This window comes from Triticum dicoccoides, chromosome 7B (assembly GCF_002162155.2).
Source record: "Triticum dicoccoides isolate Atlit2015 ecotype Zavitan chromosome 7B, WEW_v2.0, whole genome shotgun sequence".
Classification (NCBI taxonomy): Eukaryota; Viridiplantae; Streptophyta; class Magnoliopsida; order Poales; family Poaceae; genus Triticum; species Triticum dicoccoides.
This window is the reverse complement of record NC_041393.1, coordinates 116,823,576-116,838,853: the sequence shown is the minus strand read 5'-3', so window position 1 is coordinate 116,838,853 and position 15,278 is coordinate 116,823,576.

Sequence of the window (15,278 nt, the reverse complement as noted above, 5' to 3'; positions counted from 1 at the left end):
AAAGCCGCGGAGACAGATAACAGCCGTGTTTGAGAGGCCCGTCAGCTCAGCCACATCACATTTGTTGTCATATCACACCCGAAATCAAGCCTTGTTCATATACGGGCTTTTCTGGTACGAAATGGGCTCTATCAAGGGCGTCCCCAACAAGACACGGGCGCCGAAATCACTAATTGGGGATAAGCATGCAGCAAAAGTTCGAGGCTTGTGAGCTGCTCGAGATCGACTCTTATTCTGGCTCGACTCGAGATCGATTTGAAAGGAAATGAGGTGAGTATGAGCACTTTATATAGCTCAATCGAGAAACGAGCCGATCTTGAGCCAGTATTGGCTCGCTCGGTTTTAGCTCGATAACTCGACATCATATAAGTATATTAAATAATTTCCATGTTTATTACTAAGAAATGGTTAGTTTATTACCATATATATTGTGTGCAAATTTTTCTCCATTTTACTTACTAACAAACATGGAAGCTTAATTAAGAGCGAAGAAAATTTAGCCTCAATATGGTGCATGATCAGCCGTATGTTGAATATCTTGTTATTTTTCCCAAAGTTTGAGAGAAGATGCACCTTTGTTTTCTTCTCTTGCTACTTCGTTCATGATATCTTATTTTCATTTGAGAAAGAATAAGTCAAAATTTAAAGTGATTTTTTTATGTTGTGACTTATCTTACGTGAAAATTTGCCTCAATTATTCAGAAAAATATCATCTTATTTAGCTTGAGATCGACTCAAGGTTGTTACAAGCTGAGCACGAGCCACTTTCTATAGCTTGACCTTGAGCTTTGCTTAATTTAAGCTTGCTCGAATTTTAGTATGAGTTGAGCTGAGCCTAATCCAACTCACTCGAACTCGACTCGTTTGTAGCCCTAATTGGGGAGTACTCCTTTCAAAGATAACTTTCATCCCTAGGTTACAACAAGTGACGCATTTCGCAACCTGAGAGTTTTCCATTTTCTTCGTAGATCCGTTTATTCAAAAAAAAACTCTTAAGTCGTGCGTCCAAATTTCAAACCGTTTTCACCGTTTGATTTCTTACGTCGAGATTTTCAAAATTAGATCCTATATTGACATGTTTTGACAAAAAAATCACGAAAAAAGGAAAAAAATCGGACAAAAAAACAAACGAGAGCACATTTTTCTTTTCTTTATGAACCCCGTTTCCAAAGGGTACGACCATGCCTCTCACGGAAGCAAATCTATGTCTCTCACGAAAGCAAAACCGTGCCTCTCACGAAAGGAAAAAAGAGAAACACGTTTTTTCTGTTTTTGAGAGGCACGGTCACGCCTCACGCGGAGCAAAACTGTGCCTCTTGTGGAAGCGAAATCGTGCCTATCACAAAAGGGAAAAAATGCATATTTTTTTTCCTGTTTCTGACGGGCACGGTCATCTCTCGTGGAAGTAAAACCGTATCTCTCACGAAAGGACAAAAAGAGAAAACAAGTTTTGTTTTCATTTCTGAGAGGCATGTATGTGCCTCTCGCGGAAGCAAAACCGTACCTCTCATGGAAGAAAAAAAATGCGATTTTTTTTCATTTCTGAAAGGCATGGAAGCAAATCCATGCCTCTTGCGGAAGCAAAAAAAGCGCATTTTCTCGTGAAAAAAACCTATTTTTTAAAAACCGATGAAAAACCGAAAATCTAAAGAAAAAAATATGAAAAAACATCTAAAAGGCTGAAAACGCGTGCGGAAAAGAAATTCCGGAGGGAGCGCCCAGAGCGCGACACTGGCGCGCTCTCAGCCCATCCCAAGTGACCCTTGGGGAGGCTCCCGAAGGAGCGTTCCTTAATTAGTCGCTCTCATATCTTGCCTCCAACTCTTTTTTAGATAAATATCTCACCTTCAGCTAGTCTGGCTTCGGGCTCACTAGCGTGGCAACAGAGTTGGGCCAGTCCATGAGCGCGAGAGGCCACAACCCCCTTTTCCTGTTTTTTTTACGTTTTTGGTATTCTTTTTACTGTTATTTTTGTACTATTATTTATACTTTAAAATATTCTAAATATATATATTACAAAAAACACTCTTCAAAACATATTTGAAAAATGTTGAACAAATATTTGAAAAATATTATTTGAAAAAATATTGATCATGTATATAGAATTGTTGAACAAGTATTTAAAAATATTGAACAAGTATTTAAAAATATTAAATAAGTATTTGAAAAAAATGTTGATCATGTATTTGAAAAATATTGAACAAGAATCTAAAAAATGTTGAACAAGCATTTTGAAAATATGGATAACGTATATACAAATGTTGAACAAGTATTAGAAAAATGTTTAAAAAGTATTTAAAAAAATGTTGATCATGTATATAAGAATGTAAATAAAAAAAAGAAACAAAGGAAAACCAAAAAAATGAAAACAAAAAAAGAAACAAAATAAACCAAAGGAAAATGAAAATGAAATCAACTAAAGAAACAAATGAAAAACACGGAGAAGAAGAAAATGCAAAAGAAAACAAAAAAAATAAAAAATGGAGAAAACCCGACTTGACTCGCTTCAAGTAGGACGCACCCCCTTTACCTAATGCTTCCACCTCGCTGAATGCGATAAATAGTCGCCGCGAGGAGACACAAGTAGCAGCCGAAGTTATTCTCAAAGAATAAAGGAGCAGCCGAAGTTTCTCTAAAAAAAAGAAGCAGCCAAAGAAAATATGAGAGGAAGATTTTCACAAATACTATGTTCGTAGTGTTTTAATTTTTACGTGATATATGAAACTCTGACAACCCCCCTCTCGTATTTACTAGTACAACGTTTAGGCAAACAATTGGAGAAAGTGAAGATAAATTTGGTTACATTGTTTGAATGTTTTAGATAATGTGGTTGTTGCCCTCAAGTACCCAACCTGCCCATTGCACCTCTCATTTTAAAGGCACTCACAGGTTGAGGTTAGCATGATTAGGTCTAGCTATTTTCTCCTTTGTACCCCCTCTTGTATTTACTAGTACAATGTTTAGGCAAAAAAATGGAGGAAGTGAAAATAAATTTGGTTACATTATTTGAATGTTTTAGATAATGTGGTTGTGGCCCTCAAGTACCCAACCTGCCCATTGCACCTCTCATTTTAAAGGCACTCACATGTTGAGGTTAGCATGATTGGGTCTAGCTATTTTCTCCTTTGTACTCCCTGTGTAAACTAATATAAGACTTTTTAGACCACTACTTTAGTGATCTGACAGAGCAATATTTTTTATAGGGATAATTGGTTTTATGCCCCTAGTTGTGTCTTACTCGACAGGATTGCCCCTAATTTCCAATAGCCAACGGTTCTGTCCAACCCACTTTGGTCGTCTTGTGTTTTTGCCCTTTGACCGTTTGACCGTCACTTTGAAAACGTCATAACTAATTCATACTAAATCAGAAAAATGCAAATAAGATACCAAAATGTTTAAAAAAAATCACCTATATGTCAATGTCACTTGCATTCATGACAAAAGTGTTGGTAAATAGTCGCCGTGAGGAGACACAAGTAGCAGCCAAAGTTATTCTCAAAGAATAAAGTAGCAGCCGAAGTTTCTCTAAAAAAAGTAGCAGCCAAAGAAAATATGAGAGGAAGATTTTCACAAGTACTATTGTAAGGGCATATTTATCCCCAAGATGTTTTGGTGATTGATGACAATGCTTGTGCGGACTAATCGTGTGCGTTAAGTTCTTTCAGAGATTCATCCTTTGGCACGAGACGATTATCTCCCCTCGGTGTTTTATTCAAGACGGTGTAGCTCCTTCGTCTCGTTGTTGGTGGACTAGTTTCGTAGGAGTCACCGTACTATCAAGAGGGGATCCGCTTTGGTAAGGCTAGGGTGGAATCAACACGTACACATCCATATTACACCCGTCGTTTTCCTTCCGCTTCATTGGAGCTGCCCTTTCTCCCCTGAGTATGCCTTGTCCTACCCCAGCGGTAGTACCGCGGTCCACAGCGGTAGTACCGTCGAAGCACCCCAGCGGTAGTACCGCTCCCAGAGCAGTAGTACCGCTCCCAAGCGGTAGTACCGCTTGTGGTCTTCGGCCGTAGTACCGCAGTGCATCCGGGCTACTGCCGCCTCGATTCGAGAATGAAGTTTTTCGTGTCGGGTTTTGCGGTACTAAGGGCGGTAGTAGTGGCGGTAGTACCGCTCCAAGCGGTAGTACCGCGCCTACCCCCACGGTAGTACCGCCCAGGGGTCAGGACCCTGTCAGCGCGGCAGTACCGCTGGGTATGAGCGGTAGTACCGCCCTAATCGGTAGTACCGTTCTTCCCAAGCGGTAGTACCGCTCTGTGCGGGGCTGCTTAGTGGAATAACGGTTGGTTTGGTTCCCCCACTATATAAAGGGGTCTTCTTCCCCAAAGTTGACCTACCTCTTTCCCCCAAAGCTCCATTGTTGCTCCAAGCTCCATTTTTGCCCGATCTCTCTCCCTAGCCAATCAAACTTGTTGATTTGCTCGGGATTGGTTGAGAAGGCCCAGATCTACACTTTCACCAAGAGAAATTTGATTCCCCCCATTTATCCCTAGCGGATCTTGTTACTCTTGGGTGTTGAGCACCCTAGACGGTTGAGGTCACCTCGAAGCCATACTCCATTGTGGTGAAGCTTCGTGGTGTTGTTAGGAGCCTCCAAGTGTTGTGGAGATAGCCCCAATCTTGTTTGTAAAGGTTCGGTCACCGCCTTCAAGGGCACCAATAGTGGAATCATGGCATCTCGCATTGTGTGAGGGCGTGAGGAGATTACGGTGGCCCTAGTGGCTTCTTGGGGAGCATTGTGCCTCCACACCGCTCTAACGGAGACGTACTTCCCCTTAAAAGGAAGGAACTTCGGTAACACATCCTCGTCTCCACCGGCTCCACTCTTGGTTATCTTGTGCCTTTACTTTTGCAAGCTTACTTGTGTTGTATCTATTGCTTGCTAGTGTGCTTGTTGTCTTTGCATCATATAGGTTGTCCACGTAGTTGCACATCTAGACAACCTATTTCGTTGCAACGTTTAAATTGTTAAAGAAAAGTATAAAAATTGTTAGTTGCCTATTCACCCCCCCCCTCTAGTCAACCATATCGATCCTTTCAATTGGTATCAGAGCCTCGTCTCTTTATTAAGGACTTTGCCATCCGAAGAGTATGGTTGACACCCACGACGGTGCGGAGGAGCACTCTGGTGTGAATCCCATCTCGTCTTCGGCCGAAGGGGGAACCTCGGTCTCACGTGAGGAATTCAATGTGGCTTTAGACACATTGAAAACCTCCATGACGGCCGAGGTTAAAAGCATGTTTTCTGAATTCCTAGACGGACTTAAACTATCTACCTCGCTGATGAAAGTGGGTGATCCCACTAACAAGGCGACGGATGCTACCTCCGACAAGAGGGAAGCTAACAATAAAAGAGTCCTTCTACTAGTGGTAGAAATGGCACCAGCATCTTTGCCAATGTGGAACCTCCAGTGTATAGAGGACCGATCCCCTCTACTCACTTGAATCATGCCGGTCCTCCTCCTAAATATGTGAAAAATGAAGATTTTGATTCTTGGGTTTATTGCTTCAAGCGTCATTTAAAACATGTGAATACTAACCTTTGGAGAATCATTGAAGAAGGTTTCTATCCTCATGACCCAAGCAACTTCACCCCTCGAGAAGAAGTGGACAATCAATTCAATGAGAGTGCTCTCTTCATCATCCAAGATGCAATTCTTCCCGAAGATCTCCCTCACCTTCGACCTCATGTCATGGCTAAAGAAGCATGGAAATGTGTTGAGTCTCTCTATTGAGGAAGTGCTAGCATCCAACGCTCCAACTATGAAGTGGTGCAAGATGAAGCCGATGAGTTTGCAATGAAAGAGGATGAAGAACCTCGTGATCTCTTTCGAAGAGTGACCAAACTCGCGGTCGCACTCCAAGATCATGGGAGCAAGGACACGGATGACAATTGGATCAAGCGCAAGTTCCTCAAGGCCATGATACCCTACAACAAGGCCATGTACTCTGTCATTCGTCAAAGACCGGACTTCCACTCCATGACCTCAGGTGAAGTGTTGGATGAGTTTGTTGCAATGAGCATCTTGGACAAGACCGCCGACAATGCGGTGCTCCGTTATCAAAGGGCAAAGAAGCCCAATCTTGCCTTGAAGGCCAAGTTTAGTGTGGAAGAAGAAGAAGAAGAAGAAGAGGAAGATGAGGAGAGCAACCCCGAGGACACGAAGTATGATTATCATGAGCACATGGCTCTTGCCTCAAGACAATTTTGGAGTAAGAACAATACAAGACCCAACTTCAACAAGAACAACTCAAGTGGCCTCAAGGGCAAGCAACGAGTTAGAACTTGTTTCAACTGTGGCAATGTGAGCCATTTCATTGCGGATTGTCCTTACGAGAAGCGGGAAGACAATGGTGGCAAGTTCATCCGAAAAGACAAAGCCAAGTCCTTCCCCAACAAGAACAACTTCACCAAGAAGACTCCTACTCGCGGGTTGGTGGTTCATGAAGAATACCGTGAGGATGACGATGATGATGAAGATAGTGAAACAATGGCCATGGCATCCTTTGCCATTGTCACAACTCCCCGGGTGTCTCTCTTCGATTCACCTAACGAGAACATCACCGCCAAGTGCCTCATGGCTAAGGCCACCAACAAGGTAACCCCCAATATCAAAACCAGCATTATTCCTAATCCTCCTTCAACGGATGACTTTGATAATGGTAAGAGGTCTAATGAGGAGGTTAATGAATTTGAGTCCTTCATGAGTAAGCTCAAGGGAAAATCCAAGAAACACTTCGTTGCTCTCTTGGAACAACTTGGTGAAGCCAATGACATGATAGAGGCTCACGAAGAAATCATCTCTAAGATGGAAGGTCATAGTCGTGATTACGCCGATGAGATATCAGATCTATCTAATGATCTTGAGAAAGAGCGTGGGCATCGTTTGGCTCTTGAGGAGTCACACAACGATGACCATGCCAAATTAAAGAAAGATCTTGATCATGCTCTTGTTGTGTCTCGTGTTCTAACTTCTGAGAAGGCTAAACTTGGGGTTGATCATGCTAGACTCAAGGAGGAGTTTGATGTACTTTACAAGGCCCATAAGGTCTTGAAAGGCGCTCATGCAAACCTCAAGGAGTCTCATGCTCAACTCCAAGTTAAGCTTACCAAGGAAAAGGCCACATTTCCTCACATGGTATTAATTGATAATGCAAATGCTTCTAACCCATGTTGTGAGCATGTGCATCTTGTGGAGGAGAATGCCAAGTTGCAGGAACAACTCGAGAAAGGTCTTGTGTCATGCATACAAGGCGAGAAGAACCTAAATGACCTTTTGAGCAATCAAAAGGAAGTTGTGGGCAAGGAGGGAGTTGGGTTCACGCCCAAGTCCAAGAACAAGAAGAACAAGGAGAAGAATAACAAGACCAATCGACCTCCTCCGCTCAAGCAAACCTTTGTGAAGGAGGGAGAGGGTGCTCCTAAGGATAAGAATAACAATGTGAAGAGTGGTGATGCCAAAGAGCGCAAGGCCATCTCTCCCAACAAAGCCGGCGACTTTAACCCCTCTTATGTGTTGTGCCGTGCTAGTGATGGGCATGTTTATGCTAAATTTGTTGGTTCTTCTTATGAGTACATTGAATGGTCTATTTGGGTTCCTAAGACCCTTGTTACTAAGATCAAAGGACCCATTACTCAATGGGTACCTAAAACCAAGCATTGATATCTTGTAGGTGTTTGCTTCCGGTGGGGGATCATGGTTGCTCGATAGTGGAGCGACAAATCATATGACCGGGAGCAAAGACTTGGTGGTGGACGTGCACAAGATCCCATCTATGCCCACCAATGTCGAATGGGGTGATGCCTCACATTCTAAGGTATTGGGTCTTGGCAAGGTTGTCATTTCTCATGATCTAACGATCGAGAAAGTCATGCTTGTTGAGTCCCTTGCATTCATTTTACTTTCCGTTCGTCAACTCGCACTCATGGGCTTTGCCACCTTCTTTGATATTGATACCGTGGCCCTCTTGTGGAGCAAGACTCTTAAAGTAGCCTTTATTGGGCATGTCGAGAACGGTCTCTATGTGATTAACTTTTCGGAGCAACCCACTAAGACCGTGACATGCCTAATGGCTAAAGTTGATGTGGGATGGCTTTGGCATCGCCATTTAGCCCACGTCAATATGAGATCTTTGCAAATACTTCTCAAGGGGGACCATGTTCATGGACTAACGAATGCTAGTTTTGCCAAAGATCGTGTTTGCAGTGCTTGTATCGAAGGAAAGCTTCATGAGACGGCTCACCCTCCCACGACTATCATCTACTCGAAGAGACCCTTGGAGCTCCTGCACATGGACCTCTTCGGGCCTTCATGCTTTGATAGTCTTAGGGGTAGAAAGTATTGCTTGGTGATTGTGGATGATTATTCAAGATACACTTGGGTATACTTCTTCAAGAGGAAGAGTGAGACTCAACAAACCGTCATCGACTTTGCAAATGAAGCTCAACGTCAACATAATGCAAAGATCGGACAAAAAATCAAACGAGAGCACATTTTTCTTTTCTTTATGAAACCCGTTTCCAAAGGGTACGACCATGCCTCTCACGGAAGCAAATCTATGTCTCTCACGAAAGCAAAACCGTGCCTCTCACGAAAGGAAAAAAGAGAAACACATTTTTTCTGTTTTTGAGAGGCACGGTCACGCCTCACGCGGAGCAAAACTGTGCCTCTTGTGGAAGCGAAACCGTGCCTATCACAAAAGGGAAAAAATGCATTTTTTTCCTGTTTCTGACGGGCACGGTCATCTCTCGTGGAAGTAAAACCGTACCTCTCACGGAAGGACAAAAAGAGAAAACAAGTTTTATTTTCATTTCTGAGAGGCATGTATGTGCCTCTCGCGGAAGCAAAACCGTGCCTCTCATGGAAGAAAAAAAGAAAATGCGTTTTTTCATTTCTGAAAGGCATGGAAGCAAATCCGTGCCTCTTGCGGAAGCAAAAAAAGCGCATTTTCTCGTGAAAAAAACCTATTTTTTAAAAACCGATGAAAAACCGAAAATCTAAAGAAAAAAATATGAAAAAACATCTAAAAGGCTGAAAACGCGTGCGGAAAAGAAATTCCGGAGGGAGCGCCCAGAGCGCGACACTGGCGCGCTCTCAGCCCACCCAAATGACCCTTGGGGAGGCTCCCGAAGGAGCGCTCCTTAATTAGTCGCTCTCATATCTTGCCTCCAACTCTTTTTTAGATAAATATCTCACCTTCAGCTAGTCTGGCTTCGGGCTCACTGGCGTGGCGAGAGAGTTGGGCCAGTCCATGAGCGCGGGAGGCCACAACCCCCTTTTCCTGTTTTTTTACGTTTTTGGTATTCTTTTTACTTTTATTTTTGTACTATTATTTATACTTTAAAATATTCTAAATATATATATTACAAAAAACACTCTTCAAAACATATTTGAAAAATATTATTTGAAAAAATATTGATCATGTATATAGAATTGTTGAACAAGTATTTAAAAATATTGAACAAGTATTTCAAAATATTAAATAAGTATTTGAAAAAAATGTTGATCATGTATTTGAAAAATATTGAACAAGAATCTAAAAAATGTTGAACAAGCATTTTGAAAATATTGATAACGTACATACAAATGTTGAACAAGTATTAGAAAAATGTTTAAAAAGTATTTTAAAAAATGTTGATCATGTATATAAGAATGTAAATGAAAAAAAAGAAACAAAGGAAACCCAAAAAAATGAAAACAAAAAAAGAAACAACATAAACCAAAGGAAAATGAAAATGAAATTAACTAAAGAAACAAATGAAAAACACGGAGAAGAAGAAAATGCAAAAGAAAACAAAAAAATAAAAAATGGAGAAAACCCGACTTGACTCGCTTCAAGTAGGACGCACCCCCTTTACCTAATGCCTTCCACCTCGCTGAATGCGATAAATAGTCGCCGCGAGGAGACACAAGTAGCAGCCGAAGTTATTCTCAAAGAATAAAGGAGCAGCCGAAGTTTGTCTAAAAAAAGTAGCAGCCAAAGAAAATATGAGAGGAAGATTTTCACAAATATTATGTTCGTAGTGTTTTAATTTTTACGTGATATATGAAACTCTGACAACCCCCCTCTCGTATTTACTAGTACAACATTTAGGCAAACAATTGGAGAAAGTGAAGATAAATTTGGTTACATTATTTGAATGTTTTAGATAATGTGGTTGTTGCCCTCAAGTACCCAACCTGCCCATTGCACCTCTCATTTTAAAGGCACTCACAGGTTGAGGTTAGCATGATTAGGTCTACCTATTTTCTCCTTTGTACCCCCTCTTGTATTCACTAGTACAATGTTTAGGCAAAAAAATGGAGGAAGTGAAAATAAATTTGGTTACATTATTTGAATGTTTTAGATAATGTGGTTGTGGCCCTCAAGTACCCAACCTGCCCATTGCACCTCTCATTTTAAAGGCACTCACATGTTGAGGTTAGCATGATTGGGTCTAGCTATTTTCTCCTTTGTACTCCCTGTGTAAACTAATATAAGACTTTTTAGACCACTACTTTAGTGATCTGACAGAGCAATATTTTTATAGGGATAATTGGTTTTATGCCCCTAGTTGTGTCCCACTCGACAGGATTGCCCCTAATTTCCAAAAGCCAACGGTTCTGTCCAACCCACTTTGATCGTCTTGTGTTTTTGCCCTTTGACCGTTTGACCGTCACTTTGAAAACTTCATAACTAATTCATACTAAATCAGAAAAATGCAAATAAGATACCAAAATGTTTGAAAAAAAATCACCTGTATGTCAATGTCACTTGCATTCATGACAAAAGTGTTGGTAAATAGTCGCTATGAGGAGACACAAGTAGCAGCCAAAGTTATTCTCAAAGAATAAAGTAGCAGCCGAAGTTTCTCTAAAAAAAAGTAGCAGCCAAAGAAAATATGAGAGGAAGATTTTCACAAGTACTATTGTAAGGGCATATTTATCCCCAAGATGTTTTGGTGATTGATGACAATGCTCATGCGGACTAATCGTGTGCGTTAAGTTCTTTCAGAGATTCATCCTTTGGCACGAGACGATTATCTCCCCTCGGTGTTTTATTCAAGACGGTGTAGCTCCTTCGTCTCGTTGTTGGTGGACTAGTTTCGTAGGAGTCACCGTACTATCAAGAGGGGATCCGCTTTGGTAAGGCTAGGGTGGAATCAACACGTACACATCCATATTACACCCGTCGTTTTCCTTCCGCTTCATTGGAGCCGCCCTTTTTCCCCTGAGTATGCCTTGTCGTGCCCCAGCGGTAGTACCACGGTCCACAGCGGTAGTATCGCCGAAGCACCCCAGCGGTAGTACCGCTCCCAGAGCGGTAGTACCGCTCCCAAGCGGTAGTACCGCTCTCCGAGCGATAGTACCGCTTATGGTCTTCGGCCGTAGTACCGCAGTGCTTCTGGGCTACTGCCGCCTCGATTCGAGAACGAAGTTTTTCGTGTCGGGTTTTGCGGTACTAAGGGCGGTAGTAGTGGCGGTAGTACCGCTCCAAGCAGTAGTACCGCGCCTACCCCCATGGTAGTACCGCCCAGGGGTCAGGACCCTGTCAGCGCGGCAGTACCGCTGGGTATGAGCGGTAGTACCGCCCTAAGCGGTAGTACCGTTCTTCCCAAGCGGTAGTACCGCTCTGTGCGGGGCTGCTCAGTGGAATAACGGTTGGTTTGGTTCCCCCACTATATAAAGGGGTCTTCTTCCCCAAAGTTGACCTACCTCTTTCCCCCAAAGCTCCATTGTTGCTCCAAGCTCAATTTTCGCCCGATCTCTCTCCCTAGCCAATCAAACTTGTTGATTTGCTCGGGATTGGTTGAGAAGGCCCAGATCTACACTTCCACCAAGAGAAATTTGATTCCCCCACTTATCCCTAGCGGATCTTGTTACTCTTGGGTGTTGAGCACCCTAGACGGTTGAGGTCACCTCGAAGCCATACTCCATTGTGGTGAAGCTTCGTGGTGTTGTTGGGAGCCTCCAAGTGTTGTGGAGATAGCCCCAATCTTGTTTGTAAAGGTTCAGTCGCCGCCTTCAAGGGCACCAATAGTGGAATCACAGCATCTCGCATTGTGTGAGGGCGTGAGGAGATTACGGTGGCCCTAGTGGCTTCTTGGGGAGCATTGTGCCTCCACACCGCTAATAGAGACGTACTTTCCCTTAAAAGGAAGGAACTTCGGTAAAACATCCTTGTCTCCACCGGCTCCACTCTTGGTTATCTTGTGCCTTTACTTTTGCAAGCTTACTTGTGTTGTATCTATTGCTTGCTAGTGTGCTTGTTGTCTTTGCATCATATAGGTTGTCCACGTAGTTGCACATCTAGACAACCTATTTCGTTGCAAGGTTTAAATTGTTAAAGAAAAGTCTAAAATTTATTAGTTGCCTATTCACCCCCCCTCTAGTCAACCATATCGATCATTTCAATTGGTATCAGAGCCTCGTCTCTTTATTAAGGACTTTGCCATCCGAATAGTATGGTTTACACCCACGACGGTGCGGAGGAGCACTCCGGTGTGAATCCCATCTCGTCTTCGGCCGAAGGGGGAACCTCGGTCTCACGTGAGGAATTCAATGTGGCTTTAGACACATTGAAAACCTCCATGACGACCGAGGTTAAAAGCATGTTTTCTGAATTCCTAGACGGACTTAAACTATCTACCTCGCCGATGAAAGTGGGTGATCCCACTAACAAGGCGACGAATGCTACCTCCGACAAGGGGGAAGCTAACAGTGAAAAGAGTCCTTCTACTAGTGGTAGAAATGGCACCGACATCTTTGCCAATGTGGAACCTCCAGTGTATAGAGGACCGATCCCCTCTACTCACTTGAATTATGCCGGTCCTCCTCCTAAATATGTGAAAAATGAAGATTTTCATTCTTGGGTTTATCGCTTCAAGCGTCATTTAAAACATGTGAATACTAACCTTTGGAGAATCATTGAAGAAGGTTTCTATCCTCATGACCCAAGCAACTTCACCCCTCGAGAAGAAGTGGACAATCAATTCAATGAGAGTGCTCTCTTCATCATCCAAGATGCAATTCTTCTCGAAGATCTCCCTCACCTTCGACCTCATGTCATGGCTAAAGAAGCATGTAAATGTGTTGAGTCTCTCTATCGAGGAAGTGCTAGCATCCAACGCTCCAACTATGAAGTGGTGCAACATGAAGCCGATGAGTTTGCAATGAAAGAGGATGAAGAACCTCGTGAGCTCTTTCGAAGAGTGACCAAACTCGCGGTCGCACTCCGAGATCATGGGAGCAAGGACACGGATGACAATTGGATCAAGCGCAAGTCCTCAAGGCCATGATGCCCTACAACAAGGCCATGTCCTCCGTCATTCGTCAAAGACCGGACTTCCACTCCATGACCTCAGGTGAAGTGTTGGATGAGTTTGTTGCAATGAGCATCTTGGACAAGACCGCCGACAATGCGGTGCTCCGTTCTCAAAGGGCAAAGAAGCCCAATCTTGCCTTGAAGGCCAAGGTTAGTGTGGAAGAAGAAGAAGAAGAGGAAGATGAGGAGAGCAACCCCGAGGACACAAAGTATGATTATCATGAGCACATGGCTCTTCCCTCAAGACAATTTTGGAGTAAGAAGAATACAAGACCCAACTTCAACAAGAACAACTCAAGTGGCCTCAAGGGCAAGCAACGAGTTAGAACTTGTTTCAACTGTGGCAATGTGAGCCATTTCATTGCGGATTGTCCTTACGAGAAGCGGGAAGACAATGGTGGCAAGTTCATCCGAAAAGACAAAGCCAAGTCCTTCCCCAACAAGAACAACTTCACCAAGAAGACTCCTACTCGCGGGTTGGTGGTTCAAGAAGAATACCGTGAGGATGACAATGATGATGAAGATAGTGAAACAATGGCCATGGCATCCGTTGTCATTGTCACAACTCCCCGGGTGTCTCTCTTCGATTCACCTAACAAGAACATCACCGCCAAGTGCCTCATGGCTAAGGCCACCAACAAGGTAACCCCCAATATCAAAACTAGCATTATTCCTAATCCTCCTTCAATGGATGACTTTGATAATGGTAAGAGGTCTAATGAGGAGGTTAATGAATTTGAGTCCTTCATGAGTAAGCTTAAGGGCAAATCCAAGAAACACTTCGTTGCTCTCTTGGAACAACTTGGTGAAGCCAATGACATGATAGAGGCTCACGAAGAAACCATCTCTAAGATGGAAGGTCATAGTTGTGATTACGCCGATGAGATATCGGATCTATCAAATGATCTTGAGAAAGAGCGTGGGCATCGTTTGGCTCTTGAGGAGTCACACAATGATGACCATGCCAAATTAAAGAAAGATCTTGATCATGCTCTTGTTGGGTCTCGTGTTCTAACTTCCGAGAAGGCTAAACTTGGGGTTGATAATGCTAGACTCAAGGAGGAGTTTGATGTACTTGACAAGGCCCATAAGGTCTTGAAAGGTGCTCATGCAAACCTCAAGGAGTCTCATGCTCAACTCCAAGTTAAGCTTACCAAGGAAAAGGCCACATTTCCTCACATGGTCTTAATTGATAATGCAAATGCTTCTAACCCATGTTGTGAGCATGTGCATCTTGTGGAGGAGAATGCCAAGTTGAAGGAACAACTCGAGAAAGGTCTTGTGTCATGCATACAAGGCGAGAAGAACCTAAATGACCTTTTGAGCAATCAAAAGGAAGTTGTGGGCAAGGAGGGAGTTGGGTTCACGTCCAAGTCCAAGAACAAGAAGAACAAGGAGAAGAATAACAAGACCAATCGACCTCCCCCGCTCAAGCAAACCTTTGTGAAGGAGGGAAAGGGTGCTCCTAAGGAGAAGAATAACAATGTGAAGAGTGGTGATGACAAAGAGCGCAAGGCCATCTCTCCCAACAAAGCCGGCGACTTTAACCCCTCTTATGTGTTGTGCCGTGCTAGTGATGGGCATGTTTATGCTAAATTTGTTGGTTCTTCTTATGAGTACATTGAATGGTCTATTTGGGTTCCTAAGACCCTTGTTACTAAGATCAAAGGACCCATTACTCAATGGGTACCTAAAACCAAGCATTGATATCTTGTAGGTGTTTGCTTCCGGTGGGGGATCATGGTTGCTCGATAGTGGAGCAACAAATCATATGACCGGGAGAAAAGACTTTGTGGTGGACGTGCACAAGATCCCATCTATGCCCACCAATGTCGAATGGGGTGATGCCTCACATTCTAAGGTATTGGGTCTTGGCAAGGTTGTCATTTCTCATGATCTAACGATCGAGAAAGTCATGCTTGTTGAGTCCCTTGCGTTCAATTTACTTTCCGTTTGTCAACTCG